Raw genomic sequence first — 13711 nt, 5'->3', positions numbered from 1 at the left:
AAAAAGTTGAAAGAATTAAGGCAAAAATTCACCGCTACAGAGCATTGACACCAAAGGTAGACAAATCATAATTATGATCATGGCCAATGCTCATAATGATGATCGTGATGCTCATAATGCTGATAATGATAATGATGAGGATGAGTTGTGGCACGACAGACAACTTTTAGTTGCTATTGACAGCCGCAGTTAACAACAGCTTTAGGAACTTTATCTTTCAAGCATCATAAATCATAAAAGAAAATAAAACTTGAATTATATAACATTTTTTCGTTATTTTAGTTTTAGTCTTTTTTTTTTTCGTTTTTTTGCCACCTTCCAGCCTACCAACAGCAACACCCTTCCAGCACAGCGCCTTACCCTATTATTCTGGTCTCTTCTGATGATTTGGATTCGGATTCTGATTTTGTTTCGTCTAAAGTTGAGCACTTGCCATGCTCATTGCTTTGACTTACTTAATTACCCAAAAGACAGACGGACAGCCACATAGACTCCGCCAAAAGTCTATCCCCTCATCCATTCCATAGCAGGTAAGCATTATAATTACTCTTCAAGAACTTTGTCTAAAAACAAAAACAAAAAAATGAGAGAGAATGCAGCCAAGCGTCGGAAATGTTGCTGATAAAAGCCAAGAATTGTGTGTGCAGTCGATAAAAACCAAGTGAATTTATTTATAATGTTCATATACTATTATTATTATATAAAAAAAATTATGTGTAAATAATATTTAAAAGTTGTAGTTTTTCTTAAATTCTAAATATATGTAGTAGAAGTACTAGAATAATTAGATAAATCTCAATTCACAAAATCATAAAATTCTTTTAAATTATAAAACAAATATTACAGAATTTATTTCTTCAAAAATCTATTTCGAAATCAATACATATATTAGAGATTATAGTTTATTTTGTTCTAAATGATATCTAAATGAGTTTATCAAACGTTTTTGCCAATTTTGAATCAGAAAAAGTTTTCAAACTTTACATTTCGCTTTGTTAGTAAGAAATTGATGTTTTTTTTCTTTTGTTGTTTTTCATATTTTTATGTAATTAGTAATGATTTAAATAAACTTCCACCAGTCAATCAAAACGAACTGCTTTGTGGTCTCTTCCTAACTTCTTCTCTAACTTCCAATGCCTTATGTAATGTATATATGACGATCATCTAATCATAATTCACAAGGCTTATCGCAATTCTGTTCATCTACAGTTTCGTTTGCTTGAGTTTGAGTTTTGGGTTTTGCTTAGTTTGTTGCAGTTGGAATTTTTTTTCTTTTTTCTTGCGTTTGGAAACTCCCATAGAGTTAGTCGGCTGGTTGGCTGTTGGCTGGCTGGCTGCTCCAGCCATCTCCATTGACCGTAAACTTGCTATAAAATGTCGCGTGCTCTAAACTGCAGTTATGCAACTTTACTATGCCTGACAACTGACTGCCAAGGTGGTCATAAAATCTAAAGCTTTATAACAATAACCCAAAACGACGAGGATTTGCTGCCCCATTGAGATGGAGAAGAGGACCAGAAGGGGACGGTGCTAGGAGCAGGAAGTAGCCTTGGCATTGCAATAATTTGTTGTCTTGTATCTCTCTCTCTAGGTTGTGTTTTTTTTGTTTTGTAGGTTTCATGGCTGATTGACAAATTATTGGGCAAATTGTTGTTGCGGTAAGCTTTCTTTCCGCTTGGCAATTAAAACAATTTTCCTTACAAAATGATTGAAAAGCGACGACACCTGATAATAAACGTAGGCAAAATGCAAAATTCAGGCCAGGCAGGCCAAGTGAGGCCAGGCCAAGCTAGGCCAGGCGAGATCGGACCAGGCTAAATTCCAAGAGTTGGCGTGGGTGTTAAATTACAGCCGCAGGTCTGACAGCTTCAACTGTTGCTGCTGTTTTCTGTTGTTGTTGTTGCAACTCTCTTGTGGCAAGTTCAGGATCAGCCTCTTTTCAGTTCTCAGATTTGTAGATGGATGGATGGATGGATGGATGGCAGGCAGTTCGCTCGCGTCAATGTCATCCACTTTTGGCCGTAGGCTTGATGTTGCTGCTGCTGTTGCTGCCGTTGCCAATGTTGTTGTTGTTGTTGGTTACATGTATACCCTAACTTAGTTTTTTTTTCTATCATGCTGCTGCTGTTAAAGTTAATAATTGTATTTTGCTGTTGTTGTCTATGGCTGATGGCTGATGGTTACTGGCTGGTGGTGGCTGATGTGGGCGTTACGTTGTGCCTTTTCAGTTAAGGCCTGCACTTGGCGTATACGTAATATCTGCAATGTGTTGCCTATCTATCTACCTACCTACCTACCGCCTACCTATCTACCTCCATGGAGACAATCATTAGGCCCAGCCACATAATTTGACCAAAAGTGGACAGCAGCAACAGCAACAGCAGTTGGCAATAGGCAATCGGCAAACTGCAATAACCAATACGAAGCAAAAGTTTAAGTCAATAAAAATCGATGTTTTGTGTGTGCGGCAAAGATGAGAAAGCTGAAGAAGAAATACATAAATGCAGACACTTCTTGATCACCGCCAGCCAAATTAGTTGTCATGGGAATTTATTGTGCTCAAGTGTTCTGAAGAGAGGGAGCTATAGAGAGAGAGAGAGAGAGATAGAGAGAGAGAGAGAGAGAGAGAGAGATAGAGAGAGAGAGAGAGAGATAGAGATAGAGAATCAGCAAAATCGAAAAATTAAAGCTCATCTTATTCCTAAACTCAAAGATCACAATATTATTTATTGAAAGAAGGAATAGGAAGTAAGTTTAGGTTCATGTCATGTCTTTGCAAAACTAAAACAATGAAAGATGAATACAAATTGTTAATATTATCTAGCGTATACCGAATTTGGCATGGAACTTTTACTAATATCAAAGCAAATGTATACCAAAAAGATAGATAAAGAGTTAATTTCAAAGCAATCGAGATTTGCAATATGTTAATCTCAACTCTTGATTCAATTGAACTCTGATCTTCATCATCAGCATCATCAGCATCATCATCATCATCACAATCATCATCATAATCATCACCTGTTTGCGTAAGAGATTTGATGAGTTGATGGTCATGACTCTCGTGTCTTCTCGTGTCTTCATCAACTTTGCTTTGGCCCCCTAACTGTCAACTGTCAACATGCTGAAAATTGACTCTTTTTTGGTTGTTTTTCTTTTTCATTAGCTCAACTCTGGACGCCAGAGAGCCTAAGTCAGGCTCTCGACTCGTAGCTTCGTTTTTGTTGGTAATCTATTATTAAAATGCCATTAGAGCGGTGCAGTAGAAAAAAAAAAATATCCACATATATCCAATTTAGCAGAAGCAGCAACACATTACCAATAGATTGGCAGCCAACGGCAAACATAATTATTGAAAAACATATTTCAATATTTTCCTTCATATACATATTTGGCTTTCTCAAAAGAAAAAACCAACACATAAAACGTTGTCAAATTTGGCGCGAGCAAATCTTGTGTTAGCCTGGAGGCTAAAATATATATATTATAGGTAACTTTTCATGCCCTCCATTTGTAGGGTATATTTGTTGTTGGCTTACAATTTGCTTTCTTTATAGAAAAAGACTTATACAGGGTAACTCTTATGTTTATCAACAAGTTTTTTTTTGTTGTGTTTTGCTTGGTGTGGAAATTAATTGTTTAGTTTCTAGTTTGGTTTAGCATTTTCGTCAAATTAAGACTTTGCATAATCAAGTGCCAAAAATAGGCAAACACCAAAGAGCGAGAAAGACGAAGAGAGTGAAAGAGAGAAAGATGGTGGCCCATTAAACACAATTAACTTGTGGCAAATTAACAGTTCATTAGGCAAATATTTTGAGTCTTTTCGTACCTTCTTTTTTTTTTGTTGGAGTGTTTTTTTTTTTTTTGCTTGACAGACCCTCAAGCCAAAGTCATCCATCTATTCCATCTCTACTCCTCCAGATGATAAACTACAAATCCAAGCAGAAAGGTATGGAAAAGCCGTTATAAAGAATTTCAAAATTGATTTACACAATTTATGAAATTTATGTTCTAAGTCATTTTTAGCATGTTCTTTCATCAGTCATTACTAATATATATTTCTACATATACACATCTTTAGATATATATTTTGTTTATTCCACAATCTTTTAAACTAAGTAAATAGAAATTATATATATATCTTTTATTGAATGTTCTATAAAAAAAAAGTCTATAAAATTAATTTCAACAGTTTGTAGGTAATTTAGTTTTGTTGCATATTTTTCCTGGCTAATTTACATAATCAAAGACACAACATAATACAATAACTAAAGTTTAGTATCCAGTAACCTGTTCTTAAGCTAAATAAGGCATTTAAAATATCGCTGTCAGTTTTTTTTCCGTACATTCATGTCCTGTTGTCCTCGTCTCTGAGGTAGATTCAACTCTTCTGTCTTTGTATTTCGTTTTAATTTCCTTTTGTTTTTATGGGGGGCGCCAAGTATTTGGAATTCTCTGATCTCGCTCCTTCTCTCTGTGTCTCTCTCTCTCTCTCCCATTCTCGATGCATTCATTCATTTCAAGATGACTTATTTTGCAAACAATAAAACAATAAATCAATCAATTATAAGTTCAACTTTAACTTGCTCATCCTTTTTTGGGTATGCAACAACGTATTATAATTTGTCAGCAAGGCATCAAAAATACGAAATGCGAAAGAAAACCCCAAGAAAGACCCCATTTAACTGCAATTTGCTGAGCATGTTTTTTTTTTTGGTTTGTTGACTTGCTGTTGGTTTTTGTTTTGTCTTTTTTGGAGTTTAGCCAAAAGCTCAGAGCGAATGGCTTAAAGTAGGTCAACAACAGCAACAGTCAAGCAACAATAGCTGCCAATTTGGGCTCACAAATTCCTGGACCTGACAGGCGACGACTACGACGACGACGACGGCGACGGCGACGGCTACGAGTCTCCGTTTCCATTATTGGCTGCCTTACGCATGCCAATTAGCTAAATGTGTCCAAGCTGGGGCAAAAGTCCATTCTGGCTCCTGTTTTATTGTCTCTAGTCTCGATCTGCTGGGATCAGCCAGAAATTCCAATTCCGTAATCCCAACTACATCTTTGCTCTCCATTAAGGTTCTATTCTTCATTCTGGCTATAAAAAAAAAAAAATAAATAAAAGTTTGTTTTATTTAAATTTCCCTTGTCTTAGCTACACAGATCCGATTCATTGTTTCAGGGTATACAGACTTCAATATGTTTGTATTTCCGTCTCTATTTACTATTTAGTTTTCTTTTGTTTTATTTTATTTGAATTTTGTCAGCTTTTTTTTTTTTTTGGCGTATTTTTTCCATTTTATTAGCCCCAATTTGCTTAGTGTTCCCGATTTTTATGCAAAATTAATGCGCTTTTAATAGCTTATCCGTTTAACAATTTAGTTTTGATGAATTTTCTACTCTAGATAGCTATCATGCTGACAAAAGGAGGGGAAAAGTTACGACCAATTCTGAAATATTTCTGTAGCAGACACAGAATTTTGAACATGAAAGTATAGGACTCTCAGAATTTCAAGGATAAATACCAAATACAGTAGAATCCAGTTATAACGTTCGTCCGGTTATAGCCACTAAAGTTCGTTAAGTGATTGGTTGGTCTCAATACGAACCTATTTAAAAGGGCCTTCGTTTAGTACGTCTTGCGGATATAACGACGAAAATCGTCGGACCCTTGAGCGTCGTTATAACCGGATTCTACTGTATTTGGTATTTATCCTTGAAATTGATCGAAGTTCAAACTTTTTATTTTAAAAGACTTAAAGATCTTGTAAAGTTCCTGCCGAAGTTTCTGAATATATTTCTGTAGATATTTAGGACAAAGCATTTCAACAAAAAAATGTTAATATATCTATAAGAAATCTAACACTGAATCTTTTCAAAAGACTTCACGATCTTGTAGAGCCCCTGTCGAAATTTTGTATTTAGCCATGGAATCTGTTATTTTTTAAACAAGTTTTTTACACCCTTGCAAAAAGGGTATATTAATTTTGGTCAGAAGTGTGCAACGCATAGAAGGAAGCATCTCCGACCATATAAAGTATATATATTCTTGATCAGCACGACGAGCCATGTCCGTCCGTCCGTCCGTTTGAATCAACGCAAACTCCTCCTAGACCGTTAAAGCTACAGAGCTGAAATTTTGCATGTAGGCTTGTATATAGTGCCCAGGTTGTATATCTAGGATTCAGCCAAATCGGACCACTATATCATATAGCTCGCATACAAATGGCAAAGTCACGAACAGTGACTTTTCTTAATAACTTCGTTATTTTCTGAGCTATTGTCATGAAATTTAATATTGGTGAGTGAATTATACATATAAACGACTGTGCCAAATTTGATGAAGATCAGGTGACTATATCATATAGCTCCCATAGGAACGATCTTTCGAAAACAGTGACTTTTGTCAATAACTTCGTTACTTTTGACGCGATTGCTTTCAAAATAAACATATGTCAGTTTAATATATCTGTTAATGACTGTGGCGAATTTGATCAAGATCGGGTTACTATATCATATAGCTCCCATAGGAACGATCGGTTGAAAATATAGTGACTTTGTTCAAAAACTTCGTTATTTCCTATGCTAAGAATGTGGGCGTTTCTTTCGCAAACTTAAGACTTTTTAGCTTAAACATTTTTCCACTTTGATGGCTATAGGTAAGGAAAGAGTTACCAAAAAAGTTGCAAGGGTATACAAACTTTGACGCGGTCGAAGTTAGCCCCGGCTTTCTGGTTAAATAAATATATCTAAAGAAAACCAGAAACTTTACAACTTTTCTGAATGCTTTATTTAAGCAAATGAAAATTATTACAAATTTGAATTTCATAATAAATAAATTGACTACATTTGATTGACGTTTGTGTATGTACATATCTCATTTAGCATTGAATCTTGGAGGTTGTTAAGCAGTTACTATAAAAGTTATATGGCATCCAGGTATTTTCAATAAATAAATAATTACACAAATATGTAAATTGTGGGGCGGAGCGGGGAGGGGGAATTTGTGCTACAATTTTCGCAGTTGATTTGTTTAGATTTAATTTGATTTAATTTGATTTTGATATTGGCTCTTTGCATAACTAAGCAACTTCATGGCCGGAACAGTGATCATAATCATGCAAATGTGTCGCGACGGTATCAAATGAGATGCGGCGGATGCCTTCACCTCCTCCCGCTTCTCCGCTTTCCCCTCCTTTGACAATGACAATTTTTCTTTTTCTTTTTTTTATGTAATCCATGTTATAATGAAATGAAAAGAAAAATGATTTTTGCATTACATTTAAACTTGGTTAATGTTAATTTGCCAACTAATTTCTAATCAATTTATTGCTCTGGGCCTACATCCTCTGCTGGTGATGCTGTTGTTGTTGTTGTTGTTGTTGTTGTTGCTGTTGGCTCCTCTGATGAGGCGGAAGCTGGCAAACGGAAGTGCGGAAATGCAAAATCAAATTAAAATACAATTATAAAACAACAACGACAACAATAATAACAGCTGTAAATTATATATCCATAAATGATAAATATAAGTATGAACAATTGAATGAGTGAAAGGGCGTGGTGTAGGGCGAGGGCCGAACAAGCCAAAGGAAGTGAATAAAAGAGAACTATATTTGTACTGCTTTTGCATATACCCTCTCTCTCTCTCTCTCTCTCTATCTGGTTTCTTCTTAATTGATTATTTTGTGTAAACAAGAAATTTTTTAATAACTCAATTAAAGAGCAAACGAGATGGATGATTGTACTGGGGGGGAGGGGGGAAGAAGGAGAGTGATCAGTGATCAGACAATTTATAGCCAATGTTGCTGGTGTTAACTGTTGTGCACTGGCCAAGGCCAATTTGATGGCCGCAACTTCAACTTCTTTAGCTTCTTCCTCCTCCTAGATAGTGGACCTTCTTTAGCCTCTCTCCATCTCTCTCTCTCTCTCTTCTCTGTCTCTGTCTACAGTTGACTGACTGTCAAACGCATGCCAACAACAGTTTAGTACAACAATTAGCAACACATTTTGCCAAAGTGTCCACCAGAGAAGAGACTCTGATCCAGCTGGGCAAGGCCTGAGGAGTCATTCAGGTTCCATCTACCAGCTTTCAGTCTAAAATATCTTTCCCTCCCCACACACACACACACACACATATATACATACATAAGTCTGATTACTTAGACCTGACTTAATGTCTCGCTTATGCAGGAGAAACAATTTTCATTTCTTTTTTTTTTTTTTTGGATTTCGTTTCTGCAACTGGTTGCAAATGTTTGGTTTAAACTAAAGTTAAGATAATGTAAATATGTGTTAAGAGAACACGACAGGGGCCAAAACTAAATTGAATTTAACACTCATTAGTTTATTTAAATTGTAAATGAGCCCAAGCAACTTTGTCGGCAAAATCTTAACTATCACGAAAAGTAGAAACAGAATACTCAGTCTCAGTCCAATGAGCTAATTGATCCATTTCTTAATAAGAACTCAAATTATTTAAGTCTTCTTTTGGTGTCTTTCAGTAGTTTCTAATGGAAAAAACGTCCGCTAGTTTAGGTAATAATTGCTTCCATAATATAAAGATGAGTTTAAAAATTCGTTTTGGTTGTATTCTTAAGATGCACATGACATTTGGTAGGTATGTTTAACCAGTTTCACTTGACTGCTCTGACTATCTGTGACAGAAGGCATCAGTTACACGTGTTTTTTCAGCACTTGTCGCCTGTCTGTCTCTCTGTCTAAGTTAAATCTCTTTAACATATTATGTGACTGCATCATCCTGTCTTATTTGTTTTTTGCACTATCACAATTTTTATTAATTTTTGCGTCACTATGTCTTTAAATTAGTGATCAATAAAATTAAAAGCCTTGTTAACTTTCAATCAAATTGATTAACAATTCAACAAAATGATTTGCCCAAAGAGCAGGTTATATGCAGCAACGTTTCGATCTCCAATAGGTTTCAATAAGTGTGTGTGCGTGAAGTTCAATAACCTAATCAGCTACCAATTCTTAGCTTTCATCATATTAAATAAAAATCAAAAAAAAAACTAAACAATAAACCAAAAATTTGTGTATGCAACATTCGCATTTTGAAATGTATCTGCTTCTTTTTTTTCCATTGTTTTTGTTGTTGCTGCTGAATTTAGAATAAACGAGATGGATAGCTGACCAATAGACTAAAGACAAATCTATCGGTAAAATATAATAAATTTTATGACAAGCTTTTGTTCAATTTTATTGTTATTATTATTTTGTTTCTATTTTCTGCACACACACACACACACATCGAATCTTGGTTGGTTTTCGTTTGCTTCTGCCAAAAAGCAGAACAATAAAAATCAATATCAATATCAATAGCAAAAACAAAATAAAGCTTATCAGGACTATTGTCTAATCGATGTCGATATAACAATGGGACACCAACATGTGCATATCTGTGTGAAGGTATTTTTTTTCATCTGTTTCTGTTTTTGTTTGCTGCCAAAGTTGAACAATTAAAACCGTTAACAGAAATAGTTGACTCGTTTTGAGGGAGCATAACTAAAAATGCAAAACAAAAAGCCAAAAACCAAAACCAAATCAATATAGGAAAATAAAGCAAATTCTTGTTGAGGGTGTTTTTTTTTTGTTGTTACAATCTGCCAAATGATTTGCATTTTTGAAAGTGGCCATTTCTAATAATCATTTATAGAATATTAAACAATAATAATTGATCGATCTGTCTATAGAGACAATAGTAAAAGGAATTTCATAAGAAAAACAATTTCTTTTGTTCAATTTTCTCTTTAGTTTTAAGACTTATGATTATGATTTAGTAATTACTTATATTTATGGAAAGTACGTTTAGGTCAAAGTTTAAATTTTAAAGTCTATTAAACATAAATTTATACAATAAATCATTCCATTTTGGATATTATTGTCTGCCGGAAGATGTTTTTGCTTTTCCTACATTACTATGTAAGAAATACGAATGAGAAGCCTTAAAATTATACATCATAAAATCATCAAAAGAGACAAAACGCTTTTAAATCCAGTCTATTAACTTTGCATAGATGCCAATAAAAAAAAAAAAAAAATGCCCAAAAAGAATTTTAATTTATTAAACAAATGAAGAACTATAGCATCATCATTATGATTCCCATTTTGATTGTGTTTGTTTTTCGTTTTTGATTCTGATGCCGACACATTCACATCATTTTGATCATTTGATTTAAACAATCTCTTCGAAACTAAACTGAAGCGTGAAATTCATATACATATGTACATATGTATGTATGTATATGTATGAATGTATAGATGAAAGCAAATTCAAATCATTTTGCCAACATATACATACACACATACATACATATACTTATAATAAGCAGCCAAGAAATAGAAGTTTAAAATATTTATCAATAGACGAGGCGAAAGAGATTAAGCCAAGAAGAATGAAATGAGAAGATTGAAAAGTGTCTGTGACACTTCACGTCATCGATGTTGTTGTCATCTTAAGTCTGAAATATGCCACAAACGATGCCAATAAAAATGTTAACAAGATGGTCCAACAGCATCTATTGCCATCACAAGACACAGATACACAGATACAACGAATGATAAAGCCAGAATTGTTAATAACACAGAAAAGATTAGCATTATGTTGGGACACACTTTGAGATTGCTTTAAGATTGAAGATTGGGAATTGAGGATTGCGAATAGCCAATTGGCATGGAGTATTCTTAAGCCATGTGCACATTAACGACATTTTCGTCATTTCGTACTTAACACTTAAAAGACAATTAACAACATATTATTACATACATTAGCTGCTTGGTTGCATATCCTGCACATACAATGTAAAAAATAAACAAATTTTGTGTGAACCATAGACAAATACACACTGCTAGTCAAAAGTATGTGAACTTTAGGCAAGTTTAGCCCAAGATTCTTTTTCATAAGAAAGAATAAATGAATTTTTCTTGAAAAAAATCTCTTTTTATAATATTGATGCTTGATTAACATGAGATGACAAGTGGATATAGCCATGTTTATTGGAATGAGATTTGTTATTAAAGTTTTTTTCTTATTATTATGTAGTTTTAGTTTTTAAAATATCTGAATCAGACTACAATAACATACATATATGTACATGGGATAGGAATATTCCTATAGGTTGACTTGTTCTAAACTATGTCAGGCTTTATTCAAGGAATTTATATTAGCTATTTAAATGGATTTTGAATTACAAATTATTAATAAGATAAATTTTATTTAGATTTAATCTATTTAATTGATGAACTGGTTGTAAATCAAAAGAACTATATACGAAATATAATCAAAGATCACAAAGAAAAGGTTAACATAGGTTTTGATTTGAATTTCCCATGTGACAAACTTTCGTCTCCGCCTTTCACTTTGAACCAAATACAAAATAAAAAGCTCATATAAACTGAAATTATCAGTCATAAATATCAATAAGAGACTAAAAAGTGGTTCGTGAGAAATACAACAAAACAATAAGAAGACGACAAAAAAAAAAAACAGATAACTAAAAGCTAAGAGTAAATTTGGTTGGTTATTTAAAAGCAAAAATGTCATTTAGTTGACAATCAAACTGCAGTTAAACGAATTGTAACGATTCAAATTGAATTGATCAACATGAAAATGGAAAACGAAGAGAACTCTTTCAGTTTCTTTCATTGATTTAGTATACATAAATTGATACGATAAATACAGATGGTTTGAGAGGCAGCAACAGAGAGCAGGAAGAAAGGAAAAGAACCTTGCCCCAGAAGAATATATTTAGCTTTATCTTTATCATCAAATATCCATATTTTAGTCAGTTTCTTAGCCAATTTTATATATCGGAATGATATGAGTATATGGGAGACCAGTTTAGAGTATTGAAAACTAAACTCATTTCTTTCAGTTTTGTTCAATGCAACTTTGATTAAGTTGTGCACATCAATTCTCTCATTCTCTATGACTATCTCTCGATTCTCCTACTCTATTTCAATTCCCCGCCCCTCTTTTGGTTGGATGTGTGAAAACAACAACAACAACAAAAAAATGTTTCCAATAACTTCAGCTTCTTTCTTCATCTATTTGGAAGTTTGTTCGAGTTCAAGTTTGTTCAAAAGTTAGAGAGAAATGTTTTGATTTTAAACAAAACAAACGCCACAGGAGCCTTAAGCGAGTGGAAGATGAAGATGTCCAAAAGTATATGAAGGGAAAAGAAGAAGAAAACCCTTTCAAAAATATTTAAATTTTCTGTTTTGCTATTTTGTTTTTTGTTTGTCACTTTTTTTGAAATACGAGTGTGTATTTATTAGTGATTAAGATAAAAAACAGAGACAGAGAGACAGAGAGTCTAACAGAGCGAGAGAGGGGCATAGATTAAAATTAGAAATTTACTGTGAAATTATGCAAATCATTGCTAACAAATTTTCGAAAGTGTCAAAAGTTGCCCTAAGAACTTTTTTTTCTCCGATAAGAAATGGGCGGTCTTAGAGCAGGTCTCGTCGTTTATTTAAACTTGAAAACTGATATCTTTATCTGCCATAGACACACGGCACACCAAACCAGCTGCTCGGACTCCTCTTGGCCAGTTGCTTTTCTCACTCCCTTGAGAGAGCTGCCTTGTTAGCCGGTAGAAGGTGTGAAAAGCCACCAGAATAACCAGAAACCAGGCAACATCTAACAGACATCTGAGACATTGGACACACGCTAAAGTTCAATACTCGTCCCCCAAAAACGTCGGACAAATCAATTGAAATGCAAATGTTGTCAAAAAAAAAAAAAAAAAAAACTACAACAAAAATAACAACAACAACAATATTTAAATACAAAATGACAAATCGTTGAATTATGAACGAATCGACGTCGCAATGTTACGAGTATGAATAATGAAACATTTTTTTTTTTTTCTTTTGCTTTTGTTTTGTTTTGTATTGTTGCTTTTGTTTATTGTATGACTGAAGTGGCCTCTTCATACAAATGTTCTAGACATAGGCATAGAATTATTATATGATATTATAAAAGGAATGTATAAAATATAATAGTAGGATTAATAAAATCAAAAAAAAAAAAAAACTATTCTAAATATGCGACTAAACGGCACGAAGCAGTAGAAATGAAAATTTTCAATAATTTATCTCTAAAATTATATTCAAAACTCTTAATGTTTTATCATAAGAAAAACGCTAAAACTAATTGAGAATTATAATTAAATGCAGCAAAATGTTAAGCAAAAGTTTTAATATTATTCAAAAAAGTAGAATTTTAGTGAAATATTTTTGAATATTTCATAATTTGTTACAAATTTCATGCCCCAAAATTGTAATTCATATTTTAGAGATTACAAGTTGTTGGTGTTACTTTTCTCACAGTGTAATGCGTAACTTTAAAATAATGCTCCACATGATATTTATATTGATGAACAAGTATCTCATAATATTAGAAAAGAATGCTTTGAAAAGTTCTTTAGAACCTTTTGAAGAACTCAAAAATGTGTCACATATTTCCCTTAAGTTTAACTGTTACCCAGCTAGCTAGTTAGTTTGAATACTAAGTTATTAACTAACTAATATGTTAATACTCAACCATAAGCTACAATTGCCCTTTTGACTTTTAGTTATATGAATGTTAACTAATATTTAAATCGTTTTAACAAATTGTAACTATTATTCTATTGTTGCTAATTTATTGATTTAAGTATTTTAAATATATATTCTTTGACTTAAATGTGCTTGT

Source organism: Drosophila willistoni (assembly GCF_018902025.1).
Source record: "Drosophila willistoni isolate 14030-0811.24 chromosome XL unlocalized genomic scaffold, UCI_dwil_1.1 Seg141, whole genome shotgun sequence".
Classification (NCBI taxonomy): Eukaryota; Metazoa; Arthropoda; class Insecta; order Diptera; family Drosophilidae; genus Drosophila; species Drosophila willistoni.
The sequence above is the reverse complement of the archived record's forward strand: the minus strand, read 5'-3'. Positions refer to the sequence as shown.